Source organism: Gopherus evgoodei, chromosome 3 (genome assembly GCF_007399415.2).
Source record: "Gopherus evgoodei ecotype Sinaloan lineage chromosome 3, rGopEvg1_v1.p, whole genome shotgun sequence".
NCBI classification, from domain to species: domain Eukaryota; kingdom Metazoa; phylum Chordata; order Testudines; family Testudinidae; genus Gopherus; species Gopherus evgoodei.
In genome coordinates this window covers 207306503-207329332 of record NC_044324.1, presented here as the reverse complement: position 1 = coordinate 207329332, position 22830 = coordinate 207306503, and the positions used below count along the sequence as shown (strand labels likewise).

The window sequence follows — 22830 nt, the reverse complement described above, 5'->3', positions numbered from 1 at the left end:
GCCTCCTGTCCATTGTGCAGAGTGGGGCATGGTGGTGAGGGGGCACTGGTGTCGGGATGTCCCTCTTCCCTCACCCTTGTTCCCAGTCTCCACTGAGCTGGGGTGGGTAGTCAGGGGCTGCATTTCTGTGCTGATGCCTCTAGGTCTGATCTTGGTTCTGCCAGGGCGGCTGTTCAGCCTCCTAAATGCTCTGCTTAAAGAGGCAGCATGCTGACACGCTTACTCGGGCACACTATCTCCAACGCACACACATTCTCTCTCTCTCTCTCTCTCACACATGTCGTAGTTGTTACTTCTTGTTACTTCCTGTTGAAATGCACAAGGTACATATATTCTCTATTTTTATTCTTTCAAAGTTCATTAAGGATTACAGTGCTGTTAGTTTAGTTTTTTGCTTGGTCTGTGAATCTCATAATTCTATTTTTCTTATTCTTAAATTTTAATTCTTTGAGTAGTGAGTTCTAAAATGTCTAACCTATCCTGGTTGGAGTAATTGTCCTCTGTGGGTGACAAATCTGAGGAATTGTCACAGATTGAAGTGTCACTAGAGGAGGTTTTGGAATTAATTGATAAACTTAACAGTAACAAGTCACCAGGACCAGATGGCATTCACCCAAGAGTTCTGAAAGAACTCAAATATGAAATCGCAGAACTATTAACTATAGTTTGTAACCTGTCCTTTAAATCAGCTTCTGTAACAATAACTGGAAGATAGCTAATGTAATGCCAATATTTAAAAAGGGCTGTAGAGGTGATCCTGGCAATTACAGACCAGTAAGTCTAATGTCAGTACAATTAGTTGAAACAATAGTAAAGAATAAAACTGTCAGACACATAGAAGAACATAAATTGTTGGGCAAAAGTCAGCATGGTTTCTGTAAAGGGAAATCATGTCTTACTAATCTATTAGAGTTCTTTGAAGGGGTTAACAAACATGTGGACAAGGATGATCCAGTGGACATAGTGTACTTAGATTTCCAGAAAGCCTTTGACAAGGTCCCTCACCAAAGGCTCTTACTTAAATTAAGTTGTCATGGGATAAGTGGGAAGATCCTTTCATGAATTGAGAACTGGTTAAAAGACAGGGAACAAAGGGTAGGAATAAATGGTAAATTTTCAGAATGGAGAGGAGTAACTAGTGGTGTTCCCCAAAGGTCAGTCCTAGGACCAATCCTATTCAACTTATTCATAAATGATCTGGAGAAAGGAGTAAACAGTGAGGTGGCAAAGTCTGGAGATGATATGAACCTACTCAAGATAGTTAAGACCAAAGGAGAGGGTGAAGAACTTCAAAAAGTTCTCTCAAAACTAAGTGATTGGGCAACAAAATAGCAAATTAAATGTAATGTGGATAAATGTAAAGTAATGTACATTGGAAAAAATAACCCCAACTATACATACAATATGATGGGGTCTAATTTAGCTACAACTAATCAGGAAAGAGATCTTGGAGTCGTCATGGGTAGTTCTCTGAAGACTTCCACACAGTGTGCAGCGGCAGTCAAAAAAGCAAACAGGATATTCAGAATCATTAAAATGGGGATATAGAATAAGACAGAGAATATCTTATTGCCCTTATATAAATCCATGGTACGCCCACATCTTGAATACTGCATAGAGATGTGGCCTCCTCATCTCAAAAAAGATATACTGGCATTAGAAAAGGTTCAGAGAAGGGCAACTAAAATGATTGGTATCAGGGGGTAGCCATGTTAGTCTGTATCCACAAAAACAGCAAGGGGTCCAGTGGGACCTTAAAGAGGTGAGTAGAAAACCTCACTTCTTCAGTTGCAGGTTTTTTACCCACGAAAGCTTATGTCCAAATAAATCTGTTTGTCTTTAAGGTGCCACCGGACTCCTTGTTGTTAAAATGATTAGGGGTTTGGAACGGGTCCCATGTGAGGAGAGATTAAAGAGGCTCGGACGTTTCAGCTTGGAAAAGAGGAAACTGGGGGGAGATATGATAGAGGTATAAAATCGCGAGTGGTGTGGAGAAAATGTAAATTACTTTTCCTTATTCTTGTTTCCATAGTATAAGAACTAGGGGTGACCAAATAAAATTAATGGGCATCTGGTTTAAAACAAATAAAAGGAAGTTCTTCACACAGCACAGTCAACCTGTGGAACTCCTTGCCTGAGGAGATTGTGAAGGCTAGGACTATAACAGGGTTTAAAAGAGAACTAGATACATTTATGGAGTTAAGTCCATTAATGGCTATTAGCCAGGATGGATAAGGAATGGTGTCCCTAACCTCTGTTTGTTAGAGGGTGGAGATGGATGGCAGGAGAGAGATCACTTGATCATTGCCTGTTAGGTTCACTCCCTCTGGGACACCTGGCACTGGTCACTGTTGGTAGGATACTGGGCTGGATGGATCTTTGGTCTGACCCGATATGGCCGCTATTATGTTCTTATGTACTTTTATTAACATATTGTGCTTTTGTCTTGTCATTCATTTTTTAAAGTGGTACAATCAAATAATAGTATCCTTCTATAATATAAATTTACCTTTTACGCACCTTAGCAATTCCAGTTTAAAAAAGATTAGCTAAACATATAAATTTAGACACTTTGCAGGTGAAAGTCACTTATTTTCAAATGGTATTTGTAGTTATATCTGTAAAATAACTTAAAATTTGTATGAGAATAGGTGCAGTTCCAGATCCAATGCTAATAGGAATGATGGAGTCAAATATAGTGAGTCACGAACATGATTGTGATCGGTAAACATAAATGCCAAAATAATTAGAAAAATAAATTCCTGATTTTAATAAAGAGAAAAATAAACCTTAATCATCTATGTTAAAATTAAGTAAATATCTTTTTAGTGGAGTGAAAAACAATTGACTAAAATAGAGTTGGATAATGGCAATAATGCAGAAGTGTGTCTGTTAGAGAAAGTAAGTCAATGTTATTAATATTTATTTCTCTCTCCTAAAGATAGTGAACAAAGTATCAAACTTGTGTTTCTGATATCTGTGTTAAAGGTCCAGAACTGGATACTTCAAGGTCTGGGATTTGGGAATGTCTTGCTGTTTTATCTCCTGATTGTTCTAAACGTACATATAAACTAAAAATAAGTCTTTAGGTGGTGTTTGTATATATTTTTTCTTTCTGTATATAGGAATTAGATCCATTGCTCCTGTCAGCTAATTTCTAAATTATGTGGGGAAAAAACTTGTTTTCTCAGGTTTCAAATAGCATTGGATTTTTCTTTTTTTGGCAATGTTAGTGATGCAATCTAATTTTTTTTTAATTCCTTTTCCCAACTATTGCAATTTCTTTAATAAAACAAAGTGAAAAAAGTTAGGGAGGCCCTATTTTCCAGTGGATACAGCCCTGGACTAGGAATCAGATCTTCGTTCTGTCCTCAGTTCTGGTACTGACTTGCAGCAAATCATTTAACTTCTCTGTGTTTTAATTTCCCCATCTGTAAAATGGAATGATGATACTTACCTGTGATTTATAGATGAAAAGCGCTATATAAGTACTAAGCACTTTCCATTGGTAGCAATGTAAAAAACCAGCATTCTGATTGGCTGCTGGCAATTCCTAATTGGACTAAAAGAACAGGAGTACTTGTGGCACCTTAGAGACTAACAAATTTATTTCAGCATGAGCTTTTGTGAGCTACAGCTCACTTCTCAAATAGTTTTTATCTTTGAAAAAAGTTTGCTTTCTATTATTAACATTAATACACATCAGTGACAGGGAATCAAGTGATCTAGACAGTAATTGCTGAGTTTCATACTAATGATTAGTGGTTGGAATGATTTACAAGAAATACAGAACTAATACAGTCTTCAGAAAGTGTATAGATTGATTTTAATTTACTCTATGCAGTTATTACATTAAAAAAAATTATATCTTCTGTGTACAGACAGGAACCTCCTTTTCTAATGTTTGCCCTTAAATTCTCATTTTCCACATAAAAGTAAACTCTCTTTCTTTGTTGAACCCCCCCCCTTCTCCCATTAAGGCTTTAACTCCTTGAATGCCATATTTGTACAGTACTCTCAGAGCAGTGTCATTCAGCAAATCCCCGTTCTTTTCATTGATGCAGCAGGACAGACTTGGTGTATGTCCAAAGGCGACACACGTGCTGTCTTCTCTGGTTGTAGACTGTGCATTCAGGGACACTCAGGGGGATAAATTAATCCAGATTGGCTGCTGCTATTATTTTTAGCACAGAGAAAAATTAGGACACCGGTCGATAAATGCTATTAAAAATAGTGACCACCTTGGCAGCTTAAAACTAAATATTTTTAGCCACTGTTACTCTGACAATGGTGCTTACTTTTTATTAAAACTCTGCACTGGAACAGGTGGCCAATTTTGCTGTTAGTTAGGCAAAACGTATCTGTGACCCTTGTAATTTACATAAGTGAGCATGCTAAATTGTCTCACATACATCACAATTTACATAAAATCTGCTATAAAACTGTAAAACAGTCCAAGAAGCTGCATATCACCCAAAAGCTGATGCATTATGGCAAAGTAGGTGGAACATACCCAAGCAGTAGGGGCTCCGAAAACAGTAAATGTTTCAACCAAAATAAGGCTAGGATTTGGGTGAGTTCTTCTGATTGCATGGCAGGGTGTTTGTCTCAAGCCTGATGTTCTGTCAAAACATTATGGTGTTATAGCTAAAACTCAGCTAGTTTGATCAAAACATTTTTTTGTGATACAGTACATGACAAGATTTTGTGGGCCCCAAATTCTGTATTTGAGACCAATTAATGTGCAAGGATTGTATTATGACATCAGTTTTTAAGCAGAACTCCTCATTTAAATAAATGACTTCAAGTGAGGTTTGCAGAAAGATCTGTATAAATATAATTGTGACAAAGGCAGGTGTAATTTCTACTTTAACCCTGAACATAGTTAGCCCAAGTCTTCCCTTGATCCCATCAGTTCCTCCTTTCTCAGCTTTTAAATTGTGTTTTAAAATCAGTTAAAAAAATGTTTCATCCACCCCTTGAATCTAGTCATGAACAACACTCTCTATCCTTTAAATCTGCGATAATTTAAAATGTTGGAATTCAAAACCTAATTTTATTTGGGGGATTATGCAATGTAATTGGTTTGGTTCTGTGATGAGTATTTGATGATCTACACGTTCATCATGTAATCAGGCAAAAAAAACCCAAACCATAAAATTATAATCCCAAAAGATGTTTAATAACAATTTAAACTATTGAAGACTTTGTTTAAACCCATTAGGGGATTATAAACTACATTTTTTTTAAATGTTGCCAAGAGGTAAATTCTAGGACTTCAAACACCTTTTTAAAAACAAATTACCATGATCTAAAATATGAATGAGCCAAGGATTTGCTCAAAGTAAACGCTGTCACTTAATCAGACTTCTTAATTTTTTTTAAAACATCATTTGCAAGAATTTTCTAAAGAGTTTGTTTTACTGAAATGGCAGAATAGACAAAATACTTACTGGGATTTGCTGTCTGTCGAGTGAAAAGTAAGTTCTCCCCACAGCTATATCTAGGTTTTGAATCTTAATTAGTAACCCTGATACATTTGTAAAAAATGGAAAATATACAATAAAACAAAAGCTTTTTAGAAATGATTTTATTTTGCAGAAAGAACTTATTAGAAAGAGACTATTGTTTTAGATTATTGTAAGATTAAATTTGTTATTAGAATTAGATCAGTTAAGGAGCATATGTCATATCATGATGTTTTTCTTTTTGGTGATATTATTCTAACATTAAAAATGACCAATCATATCATATTGCTTAAATTTAATATATTTCACATATTTTTTTGGTTACTTTGCAAGCTTTAACTACTTTTTACATTCACAGTTAAAGCAGGCTCTGTTTCAAGTCTTTTCTGGTTGCTGTTCAGCCCCATATAATGTACAGTTTTGCAGAGATGCAAATGTGGTTAATGTGCCTCTCAGACTATGTGTAGGTCCATCTAGAATGTGTTACATTTTTGGATAGAGGCAGTAGTCACAGCACATGGGAGCACATATTGGCCCGCCGACGGCATAAAAAGGGCATGGACTGACTGAAACCAGAAATCTTCGTGTTCTCCTCCTCTTCAGAAGGATTGGTTGGAAGTATTAGAAGGAAACAGGGCAATTTAAATTAACCCTTCCTTACTTCATCCTGCACAGCTGATGTTTGACTATGGCAAAATACCATAGATCTCATGGAGTTTGCCAACATGACAGTTATAGTTCAATATAGACTCAGAGACTTTTTCTTGTTTCTCCAAACGTGTCTTCTCTTTCACTTAATTTTATTGTGGACAATGCAATAAAATGTTTTGTAAGCCTTCCTAGTGACAGGTGTCCAGGATTCATGGATGAGGAAGGCATCTTTAACTAAGAGGATGGCACGATGAACCCAATCTTCCTACACAGGATGAGAGTCAGCGTTTCATATTAAGGAATGAAAATTATCCTGAAGATCTGTTGACGTACTCTCCAACAAAGAATATGAACCTGAGTAGAAAGCTCCGAAAGATAAAAAGAACCAGGATTCAAATAGCTGCATGCAAATTAATGTTTTGACATCACAACTGCTACACAGTTTGTACAGAGATAGTCTGGCAAAAGCTTGACCACTTTAATCTTCCCCAAAACTGTTGTTTTTGACTTGCTCTCCACCCAAAGAATTATTCCATCTGATGATGGAGGGATGACTCAGTGGTTTGAGCATTGGCCTGCTAAACTTAGAGTTGTAAGTTCAACCCTTGAGGGAGCCATTTGGGGATTAAGTTGGGAATCGATCCTGCGTTGAGCAGGGGGTTGGACTAGATGACCTCCTGAGGTCCCTTCCAACCCTGACAGTCTATGATTGAGATGGCTGAAAAGACTTAGGCTTTGCCATATTTAGTGGAAGCTGCTTTTTGTTGCAGCCTAGTTGCTGATGTCCGCCAACTGTCATTCTTTCATGTTCACTGCCTAGATAGAGCTCTCATACGCTAGATGAAAGCTCTTGGATTCAATCACAGATTCCCTGTTCTGAAAGACAACACGTTCTATATTGTTGTTCCTGATCTGAGCTAAATTGTCCCTGCAAAGGAAAACATGGTATTGACTGTTTTTTGGCTAATGCTGGATCATAAATGAGAAGTTCTAGTCAGTTGATTGTGAATGGATTCCTCCACTGTTCGCTTCTCTCTTCAGACAGACACTCCTCTGCCTGTACCCTACCAAGCCAATAGGCTGGTATCATTCTCTATAATCCCGTCTTTTCTCAGGTTTCCATCATTTGGGCCACAAAGGAAATTTCTGTGACTTCTGATTAAAACAACATATTATCCAAACTACCTGACCTATAATATCTGTCTCTAGCTCCACATGACCTGTGAAAGCATTTTGGTTGAAGCCAAAACCTATCCAGTAGACCAACTAGATTTTTTTTTCAAAGAGAAATCCTTTCCCATAAGTCCTGTCTTACTTTGTTGCAGAGTTTTTCCCACCTCCGGGCTTGTAGCCATTGTAATATGTGTGTGAAAACCACCGTAAAGTCAAAGAATTTCAATTCCTCAGAAGCCAATGAAACATATTATTTTATAGTTTTTTGAAAAAATCCAAATCTTCTAAGAATTGGAGGAAAACTGAAAAAGGCAACTATGAATATGCACCAAATGTTAAAATTACACTTGCTTTGATTGTACTTGAACACCTTCTGTGGTCTGTTTTCAGAAACGACTTTACTATGAGCAGTATTTGCAGAAATACAATATTGGAATGAACATTGGAAAATGTTCATGGAAAGCAGTCTTTTTTTAATGTACTGTAATAATTCACATAGGAGACCTGATTCTTGGGTTAACCTCATCCAATAAAGTGAAAGAAACTTATAATGTGACCGCCTGTATCTGTCCAGTCAAAACTACCTGAAATTCAAGTACCAAACATTTTTGGGGTGGGGAAAAATCATGCCAACAAATTTCAGATCCAAAATTATTCACAGGAATATTTTGGTGAATTTTGAAAAACTGATACATTAAAGGAAATTGGAATATTGTGGCAAATAATTTGCAAACAAGAAACGAGGCAAAATTCATTGGCTAAATTTATTAGTTGTTTGTTAGTGATCTGTGATGGGATGTTAGATGGGGTGGGATCTGAGTTACTACAGAGAATTCTTTCCTGGGTGCTGGTTGGTAAGTCTTTCCCACATGCTCAGGGTTTAACTGATCGCCATATTTGGGGTTGGGAAGGAATTTTCCTCCAGGGAAGATTGGCAGATGCCCTGGAGGTTTTTCACCTTCCTCTGCAACGTGGGGCACGGGTCACTTGCTGGAGGATTCTCTGCACCTTGAAGTCTTTAAACCACGATTTGAGGACTTCAATAACTCAGACATAGGTTAGCGGTTTGTTACGGGAGTGGGTGGGTGAGATTCTGTGGCCTGCATTGTGCAGGAGGTCAGACTAGGTGATCAAAATGGTCCCTTCTGACCTTAAAGTCTATGAGCCTAGTTCATCCTCTAACACAGCTTCTACAACGGAGAGTTCTTGAAGGCGTCTGCATTGCTCTTCAGACACAAATGACATATCTATGTAAATTTTGAGCCTGAAGCTCCTGGCTCCTAGGATGATTACCAATTTTTAAGAAGTTTCATGAAGCACCTGTGTAAGCTAATCAGAGGCTTAATTGGTCAGGTGAAGGTGCCGAAGTGCGCTGCCCCAGAAGGGTTAGGCATGGTAATCTGCCATGTAAAATAAGCTCTCTCTCGCTCTCTCTTTTTTTTTTTTAAACTGGGCCAGATTCAGAAGTGATACACAAAGTTGTGCGAGTTAGACTCCTGTGCCCTAGTTTAGACTCCTCTATGCCTGCTTACATCAGCTGTATCCATGTCTATGGGGATCGAAGATAGTATAATGTACACTTTCTTCCAGCTCTTCAGTGTAAGTTAAAACAGGATGGGGACTGCTTTAACTTGCTCTTTTTACAAGACCTAGTCAGAAAATATTTTGGGTTTTTTTCCCCTCTGCCGAGAATGTTGACTTTTTGTTGGAAAACAGAAATGTTTTCAGTTTTTTGACAAAAAGGTGAGTTTTTCCACAGAAAGCCAAAAAAAAATCCAAAAATTTGTTTTATTCTTTGTATTTATAGTCAAAAACTAAGCTTCAGTGAAAAGTTTTTGACCAGCCCTACTATTTACACCTTCCAGTTCCTCACCATGTAAATGACACCAATTTTGAATCCCTTACATAAAGACAGAGTATAAATAGGACTAACGAAGTCTGTTGGTGTACAGTGATCTAATTTATCCCACCTTGCACCTGGACTTCCCAATTTGGAACCATAGTCTTTTTTTTTTTTTTTTTTTTTAAATAAAGGATTCCTTTCACTTTCAGTAGCATGTTACCATTTCAGTAAAGTAGGTTCTAAAAGATTTATTGCTGGATCTTTCCTCTTATAAACAGGAAACTGCCCAGAGAAGTATTCTTCAAACTATTCTTTTCTTTATTAGTGATAAACCACTTTTTGTTATGAGATAGACAATATTAACATACTGAAATCATTCAGATTTAAAAAAAACAACAAAGCATTTGTTTATAATGTATATTAAAAAAACATTGTGAGGGAGCCTAACATAGGGAAAAAATGGAGTTGTGGGGCCAAACGTGATCATGCTTGAAATGGCTTTGGGAAATAATAGATTTCAAAAATTTCCTAAATGTGGGGTAATGTCAGGAGACTCCTTCGGTCCACAACATTCTCTCAAGACAGCAGTGATGAAGTGGAACAATCCATGACTGAAAGAGCTGCGAGCTCTATAATTCACGTCAGCTAAATTCCTCCAGACTTTTGGGGTCTCTGGCTAATGATTGTATTCACAATGGAACTGAACATACCCTAATTCTAGATGGCTTTGGATGATTAGAAGACCCCCTGATTGAGTTTTAGTGCTTACCTGCAGTGAGCTCAGAAGGGATACTGACTTTTCATCCTACCTGGACAGTTGCAGAAGAGAAGAAAAACCTAAATACAACCATCAGGTTTTGCCACCCCAGACTTTGGACCCCCTTAAGTGTGTATAGGATTTGGACCTTAAAGCCAAATAGTTCCTTCCTTAAGATTTTTTTTCTGCCATCTGGCAGGTAAGCCTGAGAGCTACGTCTCTAGTTTGTCTTATGAAGATACAGAAAACTGTGAAGATACAATTGTTCACCAAGCTGGAATCCAGCTATCTTTTCTTCAGTGCAGCAGGCTGTAAACCCTGGAGGGTTATTAATCACAGCTTTGGGGTAGGATCATTTTAAAGCTGATAATAACTAGAATCTTAGTATTCTTATGAATAAAATATAATTTTAGTAATGTTTTCATAAACAGTAGTAATGGTAGCATTCTAGTAAACAGTGGTATTAGTCACATCAAAATTGCACCACATTGGCTTTTAAATTACTCCACCTGTCTGTATGAATAGAATTTTCAGTGTAGAAGCGCACAGACAGCTGCCGCTAATGTTTTCTTGTCCCTGGGCAGATAATGCTGGCAAATCTACATGCAATAAAGGACTGGTTTGTGATGTAAAATGGTACCTGACCTACTGGCTCTAGTGCTACAAAAGCAATGGCTTTAATTACAAATGGTGGTGTTTAGTTTTGTACACATTTATGTAAAAATGTCATCTTCTAGTAATTTAACCTCTAGTTCACGTGCCCTGGCAATGTGACACTCACGGCAATGATTTTCAAAATAATTTGTGTGCTTTATTTTTAAACGAGAATCCTGTCTTTTTAAGATTCAGATAATTAGTAAGTGGAGGCCCAAATGCCTTCTAGTTCCATTGGCTTCTCAGCACCATCCAGAGTTGGGCCCTATATGAAGTAGGAATTGTGTGTATTGTATAGTATAAAGTTTTGATTAACTAGATTTTTTATTAAATTTGTTGTCCTTTACATAAAATTGGTATAATACAATGGCTCTTAGAGTTTAGCAGCCAAATTCTGCCCTGAGTTATACCCTGTAAAAACCCCTTTGCAGTTGATGGGGCTACATGGAGTGTAAATCAGGGCATAATCTGGCCCTGCCAGTGCTGTAGCAGGCAGTCATGTGTTACATAGGAGAGATGTTTTAAGCTCTATTAATTGTAGGACAGAGCAACAGGGAGGGGATTTGCAGGATACTAACCACTCTAGGTTATTAACAAAACATTTGTGATATTGGCCAATAAGACACGTGCATCCACTATTTCAATTTTTACATTGTTGATATTAGTTTAAATTATATGTTTGAATAGATTATAAGGCTCCGGGCTTCTGATTTTCAGAAGTGCAAGTTGCTTGCTGTAGAAACACAAAGGACTTCAGAGGGTTAAAGGATGTAACGGTGCCATTAAAAATCCAGCTTGCCAATGAGCTATTTTGTGAGAATGGTATAAATATGAGATACACTTGTCTGGATCATCTGCAAGCATTCTTTTTGACTTCTTTCACACAACTGGTGTTTTTGTGTTTAATTTAACAAGAAATGAGTAGTAAATGAAAGCTGCTGCCTGAAATCCCACTGTGAGCGTGTTTTGCACTTGGCTCCCCAGTGAAAAGGCAATTTGTGAAATTATGTGATAGAGTAATTAGATGAAGCCAGGGCTTCTGATTGTTGCCATGCTTATGTGGTGAAGGTTTGCTGGGGGGAAAAAAATGGATTATTACCCTGGCAAGTTGGCTCAAAGCTTCTTCATTTATTTGTAAACAGAATATTTAGTGACCGCATAGGAAGTAGCTGTAATCACCAGGTCGTAAAGAAACCACAGCAGAGCTTTTGAATTTTTACAGAGTGCTCATGTAAAATTTAAGCTGGGAGGCAGAATCCCTGTTAATGTAATTAGGATCTAATTTACCACCCTTTGCACACAGATGTAATAATGTCTATATATTTATTCTATCTTTAAGCACATTACATATACCTCAGTGCAGCAGCTATTGAACAAAAACAGGTGTGAGCACTTTTCAGATTCATTTTTATCCTGTAAACACACAGCGATTTAAGGAGTAATATTTACCAAAAAATGAGGGGAAAGAATGTCTGCACATGAGGCAGTAATGGACAGTTGCCCTTTATGTACTGATGGATTTCTCAATGGTTAAGTAAATTAAAGCGAATGCTAGAAAAATCAATAGGCTTGCAGAGTCTTGGTTGTGCCTCATAGACTTCAGGACAGAATGACAGATGTGGTGCATATGACCCATTTAAGTATTAATGCTTGGGAAATTGCCTCTGCGTGCAAGGTTATAGGCCTAGAAATATTGTTATATTAAATTACAGACAATAATATTTTTAAGTATATGTGGAATTTTTGTTTCAGTTTAGTTGTTCTTATATGTTACATTTGTCCTGGAAGATTAGTTGCTTAGTTGCTTCTATGGTACGCTACATCTGTTTTGAAAATTCACTGCATGAACATTTTTTTATAAATCTGCAATTGAAAAGCAAGTGTGTTGCCCGCTGAAGGGATATAGGGAATGTGTTAACCAATAAATGTAAGTGAGTCTAAATTAAGAATAATTAAAAGATGGCTTTACACATGTCTGAAGAGTTTATGGAATACATGGAACAAAGACATTAAATCAGATTATTCTGTATGACTCTAAACACAAAACAAGACATGAATTGAAATATATGCTAAAAAGGGCAAAAGAAGTTAATCATGGAGGGCTATAGCTTGCTCACCTTACACATATGAGTACTCTCATTGATATCAGTGGGGTTACTTATATAAGTAAGGTGGGCAGGAGCTGACCCTGAGTGGGAATCTTCTAAACAGAGATGCAGTTCAGATAGAGTGACTAGGTAGAATACCTCTGAATGTGAGTGTATTGTTGTCAAAGACTTTTGTCACTTCTGGAATGACTTCTAGGTATGACAGCAGGGAAGTAGACAAAGTTATCGGTCCTGCTTGTGCAGTCTCTTGGAAGAATAATGTAAAATTGTGGTGGCACCACTGATGCAATGGTGAAAACAGCACAGAATGTTTAGGGGGAGATCCATTGACAGGCTCACATGCAATACCAATTATCCTGTGTTCCTCCCAAATCTCTTTGTCTGAGCAAGTAGCAGTGTATAAAATTTTGTATAGAGATATAATATAAATATTAAATACAGTTTTAGATCATCACATTATGTTGCATGCCTATTGTTAACATTCTTCCAAAGAAAATGAACAGTTAAATTCCCATAGTGCACCGATTCAGAATCCAAATGCTACTTCATTCCAGTGGCACTTAGTGTATTTATCAATTTCCATTCCCCCCAGACCTCCTCCACACGTCTGTTCTTTGCAGCATCTTTCATATTTCAAATATTTGTTAGTTTTATTTTCTACTTCCATATTCCAAAAATGTCAGAGCTTGCTGAGAGTGAAACAAAATGTTTTCATTGGATCTAACAACTGCACGCCGTTAACAGTAGCGCCTGTAAAATGATGACATTGCAGAAGGACAGATTATTACTTTTGGGCCTGTTGAAAATGTATTTGCGTATTCAGGATGGATGAGAGAATAGTCCTGAAGGCTGTCAGGCCCAGGCTGTGTAATATGGAGCTGGTGACAGAACCTTGTCATTTGCCCACATCTAGCTTCATTGCTATGGTGACAATATGCAGTGATGAAAGTTATCATTAAGGTTCGGACAGCATGCTCTATGGTTACTATAGCCCCCAGCCTCTTTGCTGTAGCATATTAGAGCTGATAGCCCTTGGTGTCAGAATAGCACCAGATCTTTAATGACAGAAACTATGCACAGATTTTGGGTACGTGGTGCAATTGCTTCTAGCACAGTTGCCAACCTTGGCAACTTTTTGTGTCAATGACAGAAAATTGCCTGTATTTTCTTGGTTATTTTTATAAACCTCATTAGTCTCAGCAGTTGATTTTCTAGATTTATTTCGTGAGTGACAAATGAAATAATATATTTGTGAGAAGTCCATTTTTATGTGCTCACATTTCTATTCCTGTGTTGTGTGAAGGTAAAGATCTGAGCATTTTCATTTTGTTGTACATATCAATCCGTGTTTACTTGATAACGGCTTTCTTAAAATACATGTTTGACAGGGGGCCTCCTGAACTAGGTCATTTGTTTTTGTCCTGACCATTAAAGATCAAAGGTCACTGGGAATCTAGAAGCCATTAGTCAGTGACTGTTCTTTGCTGGGTCCCTAGGTTGTCAACTCACTAGTCACCCATGGCAACCTGGGCAAGACATGCTGTCAGTGACTTGGCAGGGAGCCTGCTTTACTTCCAGACTGCATAGATAAGAAGTGGAGCAACTGCTCTCAGAATTGCTATAAAAATATGCTGACATAAAATCTACATTTGAAATACAGTATGTGCATTTCCATGCACATCTTTGTTATAAAAGTCATGGGACATTTGAGAACAAGATTAGAAAGAGATACATTGGCTTTATAGCAATCATTTTGTGCTATTCCTCTTAAGTCCTTGCATTTTACATTTGCAAATTTATTTTTAGTTTAGTAGCAAATGGCACTTCAGAAAGAACAGAGTTGACTAAAATGTTCTTCCACACTTGCCAGTACAAAAGTTCACTTTTTTAAAACTTCTGGTATTACATTATTTCATTTGAACAGATTGATTTTTTTTTCCCCTTCTGATGTTAAAGTACATTTGGCAGTAAAAGTTTATACATATTAGGAACCATGGGTAAAAGACATAGCTGCTGAGTCAATTCACTCAGCTTACTTCCCCCATTGAGCCCTAATGTGTCCCAATCCCCACCCCTTTCAGTGAAAACATCATCAATTATGAGGCTGACAGGAGCCTGGGACTCAGTGCAAGTTACTCCTTGGGGTTATTCATCTTGGACCAAAAAAAATTGGCACTCAGCAACATTCATCACTTCCACCTACATAAAGTAACTGAGTCAACCGTGGGGTGAATTATCAAAGGAAAAAGGGGGGAAATGTTTTGAATACATAAGAGGCAAGTTAATTTGGCCTCGAATAACAGGAGAAATTGAGTCATAAACTAATTTGCTATTTATAAACTTTACATTGTAATTTGATATCACTGCTGAATGTGCAGATTAAATTATCCTTTGGCTACAGGGTTATGGTATTCTTCCTTATGTCCTGACGTTAAGTGCTTTATATTATATTGCACTTATGCTGCTAAGATAGTTGCTGCATTCCTCCGTAGAGGTGTGCTTTCACTGTTGTGTGGATTGATTCCTGTCAACTGTGTGTGTGTGTGTGTGTGTGTGTGTGTGTGTGTGTGTGTGTGTGTGTGTGTGTGTGTGTGTGTGTGTGTCCACTGAGGGGATGCCATATAAGTGATTCTTTATAGTGTGTAAAGCACCTTTATGGTGAATTACAATACTGTATATAAATTTAAGATCCTATTATAATTTAGTTCAGTGGGCTCATATGATAAATATGTTTATTATAAGGTGTTTTGAATAATCTTTGATACAAAATATTGCCAAGTGCAATCTTCATTGTATATAAAATTGATACAGCAAACTCTTTTTAGGCCAAAGTCTCCAGTAATATATATTTACAGATTAAATTGTTCTTTATTACAAAAAACCCTGATATTTAAACTTGTACAGTTGCTTACATTGCGAATTTGACCATATTTCCCTTGCCGTAGAAATATAATAGAGCCCTGACAAGAGAGGAGTTGTTATATTATTATATTAACCATACCACCTGAGTTCTTTAAATCTGTACTGTGGCTCGATGGTTGTCTAAATAAACATAGATTATGTAGAGGACTCTTTATCTTAGAGCTGGCACTACTTATCACTGAACCTCCTCCTCCTCCCTCCTTCTGATTGTTAGTTCTATAAGAAGATTTAGCAAGCATAACTTACAGCTGATAACCTTTGCATGTTAGTTCAAGGAAAATGTGCCAGAGTAACAAAAATCTTACAAACTGTGCTGCAGCCTATTAGAATAAAAAATGCTGTGCTGTAACACTGATTTAGAGGAAGAGACATTTGCCAAGGTCTTTACTCTGAGAGCTGGATGTGAATTTGGTCTAGACTAAAGTGATCAATAATTTTAATATCTGAACAGCAGTAAGAGATGTCAGGTGGAATGAACCTGTGTATATTTCTTAAATCATCCCTCTGCTGGAGGTCTTATTGTTAACTTTCTTTAACTACCGCTTCCCATAATGTTTCTGTTGGACAGATTGCTTTAGCTCTACTGTTTGGAGTTGAATTGATCTTGACACAGCACTAGAAGAAGCTGTTATTGTCACTTTTGTTTGATGGTAAATGATATACACCTGAGCACAGGAAATAAAAAGACACTGCAAAATAATCAACAGCTTATAGTCCTACATAAAAACCAAGTAGCTCTGTGCAGTAGTGAAATCAAAATATGAGCCGTTTGAAGCATGCTTATTGAGCTTGCAAGAACTACTTACATGCAAACATGCTAAGAGGGTAATAAAGGTCTTTGGGGTCCTTCAAACATGAATCCCCCCCTCCCCCCCCCAAAAAAAGAAAAGTCCCCCATTCAATACCGCAAGGCAATGTCATCACAATGTTGGAAAGCCGACTCACAGCTACTGGGTTATTGCGGGCATTTCTGCCCTTGTCGTTTGGATTACCACAGTGCCACGCGTGCAGTTACACAATACATAAAGGCGAGGGTTATTTCTAGGACAGATAATTGAACATTAATACTCGTTGACATTGTCGTAGGAATGATATGTCAACCTGACAAGGCCTATGTGCTTACATCTGCTGATTGGCTGCAGACGAAGGGGATGTTTGTCAGATCAGACCCGGGGCCTCACTGCGGTGGAGCCAAGGATGATACAGCCATTAATCAGGAGCTGCCATCTTGGCGGAGATATCTTCTATAAAACATTTATCATGTGTATGCTTTTTTTATTTTTAATTTTTTGGCCTGATTTTACAAGAATTTTTTTTTATTGTTTGTGGTACAACAAACCAAGCAATAAACAACTTTAATGTTACACACACATTTCTGAGAAGCATATGAACGAGTTTTAATATTTTGAAAAAGTGAAGAGATAGAAGTTACTCAGAATGGTACAAATCTAAGATCAAGTTTAGATAAGGTGTTTCTGATTCATCATTAGGAATTAACTCTCATAAAAATGTAATAATAATCATACCTAGCTCTTATATAGTGCTTTTCATCAGTAGATCTCAAGTGGGATTAACATTCTTGCAATTTTCTGTTACCAACAAAACTTTCTAGACAGTTTGTTACAGATAAAGCAAGTGTATTGCAGTCATACTCTTGTCTCCTCAAAATCACATGAACAGTGTCTTTCAGTACATTTATAATAAATCTTTAGGGAGCTAATGCCTTTGTCACAGTATTTCTATGGCCACACTTTCTGAAGATGTAACCAGTCAGACAAATGAGAAGGAGATGAAAAACAATTACAGAGCCCTGAGGCTACAGCTCGGACTGCATTCTTAAAATAGGGGTAAACAACATTTCTGTTATTTCTCATGCAGTTTTGCCCTGCATAAAATGTTATAAAGTGGGGCCCCTGAGAACATCCATTATCCCATTTTGGTTAACGTCACAGATTTTAAAAATCCCAGTTGCACTGAAGCCATGAAATAAATCTTTCATCTGTAAAGATCTAGTGTCTCTTTGTTATTAAAATAAATGAAGCTATTAAATAAAATATATGCATATAATAGTCAAGTTCATCATTTGGTGTAATCAAAATGATAGAATTTTACATTATTTTAATTGGAATAGTCGTCTTAGAAAGGTTCATGTATGCAAAAAGATCAAATGTACCCAGTCTCCCTGTTACTTTATGACTTGTAAATAGTGACTTTTTTTTTTCCTTGGGTCTTTAGCTACTTTTATTCAGGACTTTGTAAATGAAAGTGGAGTGCTGATCAAGAGAGGAAAAAAAGGCATGCAAGTTTTTCAAGCTTAGTATTGACAAAATAAATGAATGTGTTGCTATCTTCCTGAATTATTAATGGATATCATATCATAAATGTGCTAAAAGCTACATTACATCTAAATGTTTCTGTCTGAAAATTCATTGATTGTCTATTTAATGGTGGTACTTACCTAGGCATCCAAGTGTGGTTTGTTGTTGGTGTGTCTGGCCCCTGAAAACCATTCAAGACAGGGTCCTGTAGATTGTATCCTTTGGTACTGGGGTTCTCCGGTTTCCCCCTCCTAATCCTCTTTAGATGGCTATAAACGTGACACGTTTTCTCTTACTCGGAGGGTAGAAAGGAGCCTCCACTGAGATCATTGCCAATGGCTTTCCATGGATCAGTCGACATCAGATGCTCATTTGGGCCGTGATCTTGCAAAGACTTAAGGAGATACTTAACTTTACGTACTCTGGGTGGAATCCATCAGGCCCCATTTAACTGATGAGAATGATGCTACAGACTGCCATAGGGCCAGGATTTCAGCCTACAAATAGTTCCATTGACTTCACTGTAACTACTCAGTGTGCAAATTCTGCCACCCTCACAGTAAGCACCTCGCTCCACAAGCAGTCTCACTGAAATCTAAGGTACTACGCAGTGTTAGTAAGGCAGGAGCGGCACGAGGGATTTTGGTGCCCTAGGCGCAGTGCCGGCTCGCCGGTCCCGCGGCTCCAGTAGACTTCCCGCAGGCGTTCCTGCGGCTGGAGCCGCGAGACCAGCGGACCGTCCGCAGGAATGGCTGCGGGAGGTCCACCGGAGCAGTCTGCCGCCTTCCCAAATCCTGGTGCCCTATCGCCTAAATGGAAGCGCTGGCCCGGAGTAGGAAGGGGAGTAGGGTTTGGCCCATAAAGATTCATTGAAATCCATTTGAAGTCAATGGGAGTGTGTCCACTGACTTCAGCAGGAAATGGATTGGTTCTTTAGAGAGGGCTCCAAAGAGTCCAAGCGTGTCCCCAGCCCAGAGGAATAAGATCCCATAAATGCTTTTCAAGTCTAAGCCTTTCATACAATTAATGTTCTTAATAAATCATATCGATCAATACATTGTGGTCTAGTGAACAAACACATATGCTGCTAATTTAAGGATGGAACTAGAAATGTGGGGAGGAAGAGAACCAAAGGTTTCCTCCACCTCTTGTTTTGTCTCAGTAGATCTAGGTAGGAATATTATTACTCTGTAAAAACATATATGTTTTACATTTAAATTCATTAATATTATCTGCTAGATTCCTTTGATAATTAGGATAAACAATTAACTAGAGCACTTTTCCTTTTAAGAGTTATAAATCTCTCTCTCTCTCCTGGTAAATGTAAATTACAAAATTAGCCAGCCCTGATCAAAAACTACACACAGTTCTGCACCCTGACTTAGAGATTTCACACCATAAATTTATGTAGATAAATTATCTAGTCAGAAAGCAGAATTGCTTAGTTAAGTTTACAGTTTAAACTTGACTGTATTATTCATATGCAATATTACTGAACTTAAACCCTTTTAACAGAAGAAAACTTACTAGCTAGGGTATGAAGAATGCAATTTATGAGAGAATTTAGTGGTAAAGGTAAAAATACTGAAGAATGAACTATCAGATTTAAAAGCTGAACTGTGTAGGTGTGTAAGAAGAGAGAACTTTTAAATAGCTTGCCCTGTATCGGAATGCAAACGGTTTCATGAAAACCAGCTCTAGTACAGGTAAATTGCATTTGAATTTCAACTTCAGCTCTGTATACCTCCTATTTGGCAGATGTTGAATTGATAATGCCTCTGTGTTAAAGAATTCTGATTGTTTCTTGTGCTACCTTCACAGCTTATGAAAATGCAAGCAGACCTACCTAATGAATATTAATGAGAATGATATCTAGATAGCCTATAAGCTCCTAGATCTTTGGAACTTGAATGGAGTAGTCAGAGAATTGATGTGGCTTTTGGTTCCTTGGAATTTACATACTTTTTCAGAATAAACTTCTCCGTAATGTTTTTATATTATCATTTAATAGCTGATTTTTGGCAACAGCATCTGCTTCTCTCTCTCCATCCACAGTAAGAAATATTTATATATAAAATATTTCTTACTGTGGCTAGAATGTATTAAGACATTTTAAAAGAAGGGGCGAAAAGCCTAGGTGAAAAGAGAAACCGGTTCACCTTCATTAAGGTTCGGTCCCTTTTAATTTATTTACAGACATGTGATCGCTGAATCAACAGCAAAGAAAAAAGCATGTGATGGGTTTTATTTTTTTGATGTGTGTTTGTCTGTCTATCTAACAAAACAATGTATAAAGCAGCTGGAGTGGTTAGCAAGAAAATGAGAATGACACTGTTGGATTCTGATATCCATATGTCCTGTGTTGCTTTAAAGTATATTCCATGCAAGTGTATTAGATGCAGTTTTACTTAATTAACATTTTTATAGATTTTTAAGGTGAGAAGGGATCATTAGATCATCTAGTCTGACCTCAAAACACTAAATTATTGTTGTGGGAGGCAATATTGTCAAGCGGTTAGAGCAGGGGAATTGAGAGTCTAGGGCCCCAGTCCTGAAATCGGATGCACATGGGCCCAGATGAGAGGCCCTGTTTAAGTCAATGAAGCATCACACAGGTGCAAGATTCCACTTGCACAGGTGGGGGACTTGTGTTCTATTTGAGGCTTTGCCTTTGACTTACTATGTGACCACAGGAAAGATTTTCAGTTTTTCTGTGCCTCAATTTATTTCTGTGTAAAATGCATAGTGTTGTCAGCTCTTGTGACTTTTTCCCCAAGTCTCATGATGTTTGGTGTTTTTTCCTAAAGCCCCAGTTCCTGAAGTCAGGTGATTACATGAGAATTTCATTTCTCATTTAAAAGAAACAGTTCTTAGAAAAGATTGAAAATGTGAACCCTAATAGCTCAAAATCCTGAAGGTAAATAAAAAGAACCTATAGTCTATTATTTTTAACGTGTTTTCATGATCTGGGGGGCCTAATTTACGTTTTTTGAATGGTTGGAGTGGATAGAGTAATATACTCCTCTCAGAGAAGTGCTGTTTATGAGGATCGATTCGTTGTTTGAAAAGCACAAGGCAAAAGATGACTTTGTATAAGTAAAAATTATCATTGTTATTGTGTGGGTCTGTTGAAATTAATTTTGCAACAGAACTATCTCAAATGGAAATCATTTGTACACAGATGTTGCTGGAAAATCATAAGGGGGGGCTGATGTCACATTTAGTTTACAATTACAAACAAGATGCACTTTTTGTTTCTAAAACTGTTTAAAAAATACTTGGAAACAAGAGCATTCTAAATCCATGCAGTGGATTTTGTAAAAAGCATCCCTACCTCCCCCTTAGCATGACAAAAAGGCTAAAAAAAAATTAGCCTGATAAAAGGAAAAAAGTCATTAAAATGCAGTTCTTTCAATTATATACCATTATTTGTCATCTTTATTGCTTTTCTATAGTTTTCATTGCACTTTTAATGGTATGCCTGGCCAGAAAAGGTGAGATGGAATGTGAACACACTTGGCTGCTGAAGCCGCTGTTAGTGCCTACTATCTGTGCTTGAATTCCTTTCCCTGTAGATTTTAATGTCCCCACAGACTGCTGGCAGCCTGTTTCCAGCTGTGGCAGGCATGATGCAGTGAATTGCTTTTGAATGTTCTTTACTCAAATAGGCAGTAATTACAAGCTTAAAGAGGTTTAGTGGTCCAGTAAACTACATAATCACCCCTGAATTAGCCTGGGCTCATCAGTTGCAGTCCAGCAAGCTCAAGTCTGCTGTTTGTATGCACTCTTTATCACATAGCAACCTGAGCAGCAGGTGTAGAACAGCAAGAATCCCCCATAAACACAACTGTCTACTGGGGACAATGATCTCTAATGAGATGAGGCTACACCATCACTGTAATTTAAGTGGGAAAATTAACGCCAGAGAATGTGTACCAGTTCCAAGAGTCTTTCGTTATATTGGGAACAGTCCTGTTTCTCTAGGTTTTTCTGGATCTTTAAATGCATCTTTCTTTTATGAAGAACACAATGTTTTTTTTGGTCATAAGTTGTATGTACTTTATTCTTTTACAAGGATATGTTGTGAATATTTGATGGTGGACAGGGCATCTGTTCAGGGACTTCTGATGTCAACAAAGAAACATTTCAAAATAGCAGCTTTATTTTTCATCTCCTTCCATGGTGCTTTTTCTAATGAAAATTTGTAAATGTAAAACCTCTTTAAGTTGGCATTTTAGATGGTCAGCTGTGTGTGTGCGTTTGTAAATCTGTTCGTAAAACCTTTTGGTTGCTACGCAAAAGAAGGCAGATGAATTAGAGAGAATATTTTCAAACTGTTCACTTGTTATGCTGTGTACTGTGAAATGTGTTATCTCTTTAAGATAATTGTGCTACTTTCTAAGGGGGAACTCCTAGGTAAGGGAACTTGTTGAATAGAACACACCCCCTTAATGTTCTTTCACTGTAATCTTGTGACCCAATAAGGTGTGCCTAGGATCTTGTTATCCACAGTATAAGGAGACAGGCTTTGAAATACAGAACACAGCAAGACAAAGACAGAAAGCAGAGAACACGAATAGAGGTTTGGCAAAAACTTCTTGGGATTACCACCTCTATTGCTATCATTTACCAGAGACTGTGGACTATTTCCAAGCCTACCTGTTGTAAAGTCATTTAATGCAGATAAGGACGGTGAATTATTACTGAGAATAGGCTGCTGGTTAGGAGATATTTACCTGAATTAATCTGCGTCAGACTCACCCTACAAAACAACAGAAGACTTTTATGGAGTTTGGTTCTTCTGTGTACTACTTATTTATATAATGTTCACGGAAACATTCTGTTAGAGTTGTGGATTTTTCCTCCTTGATAGGAGCTTTTAACTTGGAAGAAGTTTGGAGCAGACAGCAGATTTTTATGAGCACTGTTCAAAGAT

General features: G+C 37.5%; 1 protein-coding gene across 2 annotated transcripts in view; it reads left to right on the top strand.

The window, feature by feature from the left end:
- The window catches only part of MEIS1 (Meis homeobox 1), a 130944-nt gene that overhangs the window by 74158 nt on the left and 33956 nt on the right, over window positions 1–22830 (top strand). The gene's annotated exons all lie outside the window — the stretch shown is intronic.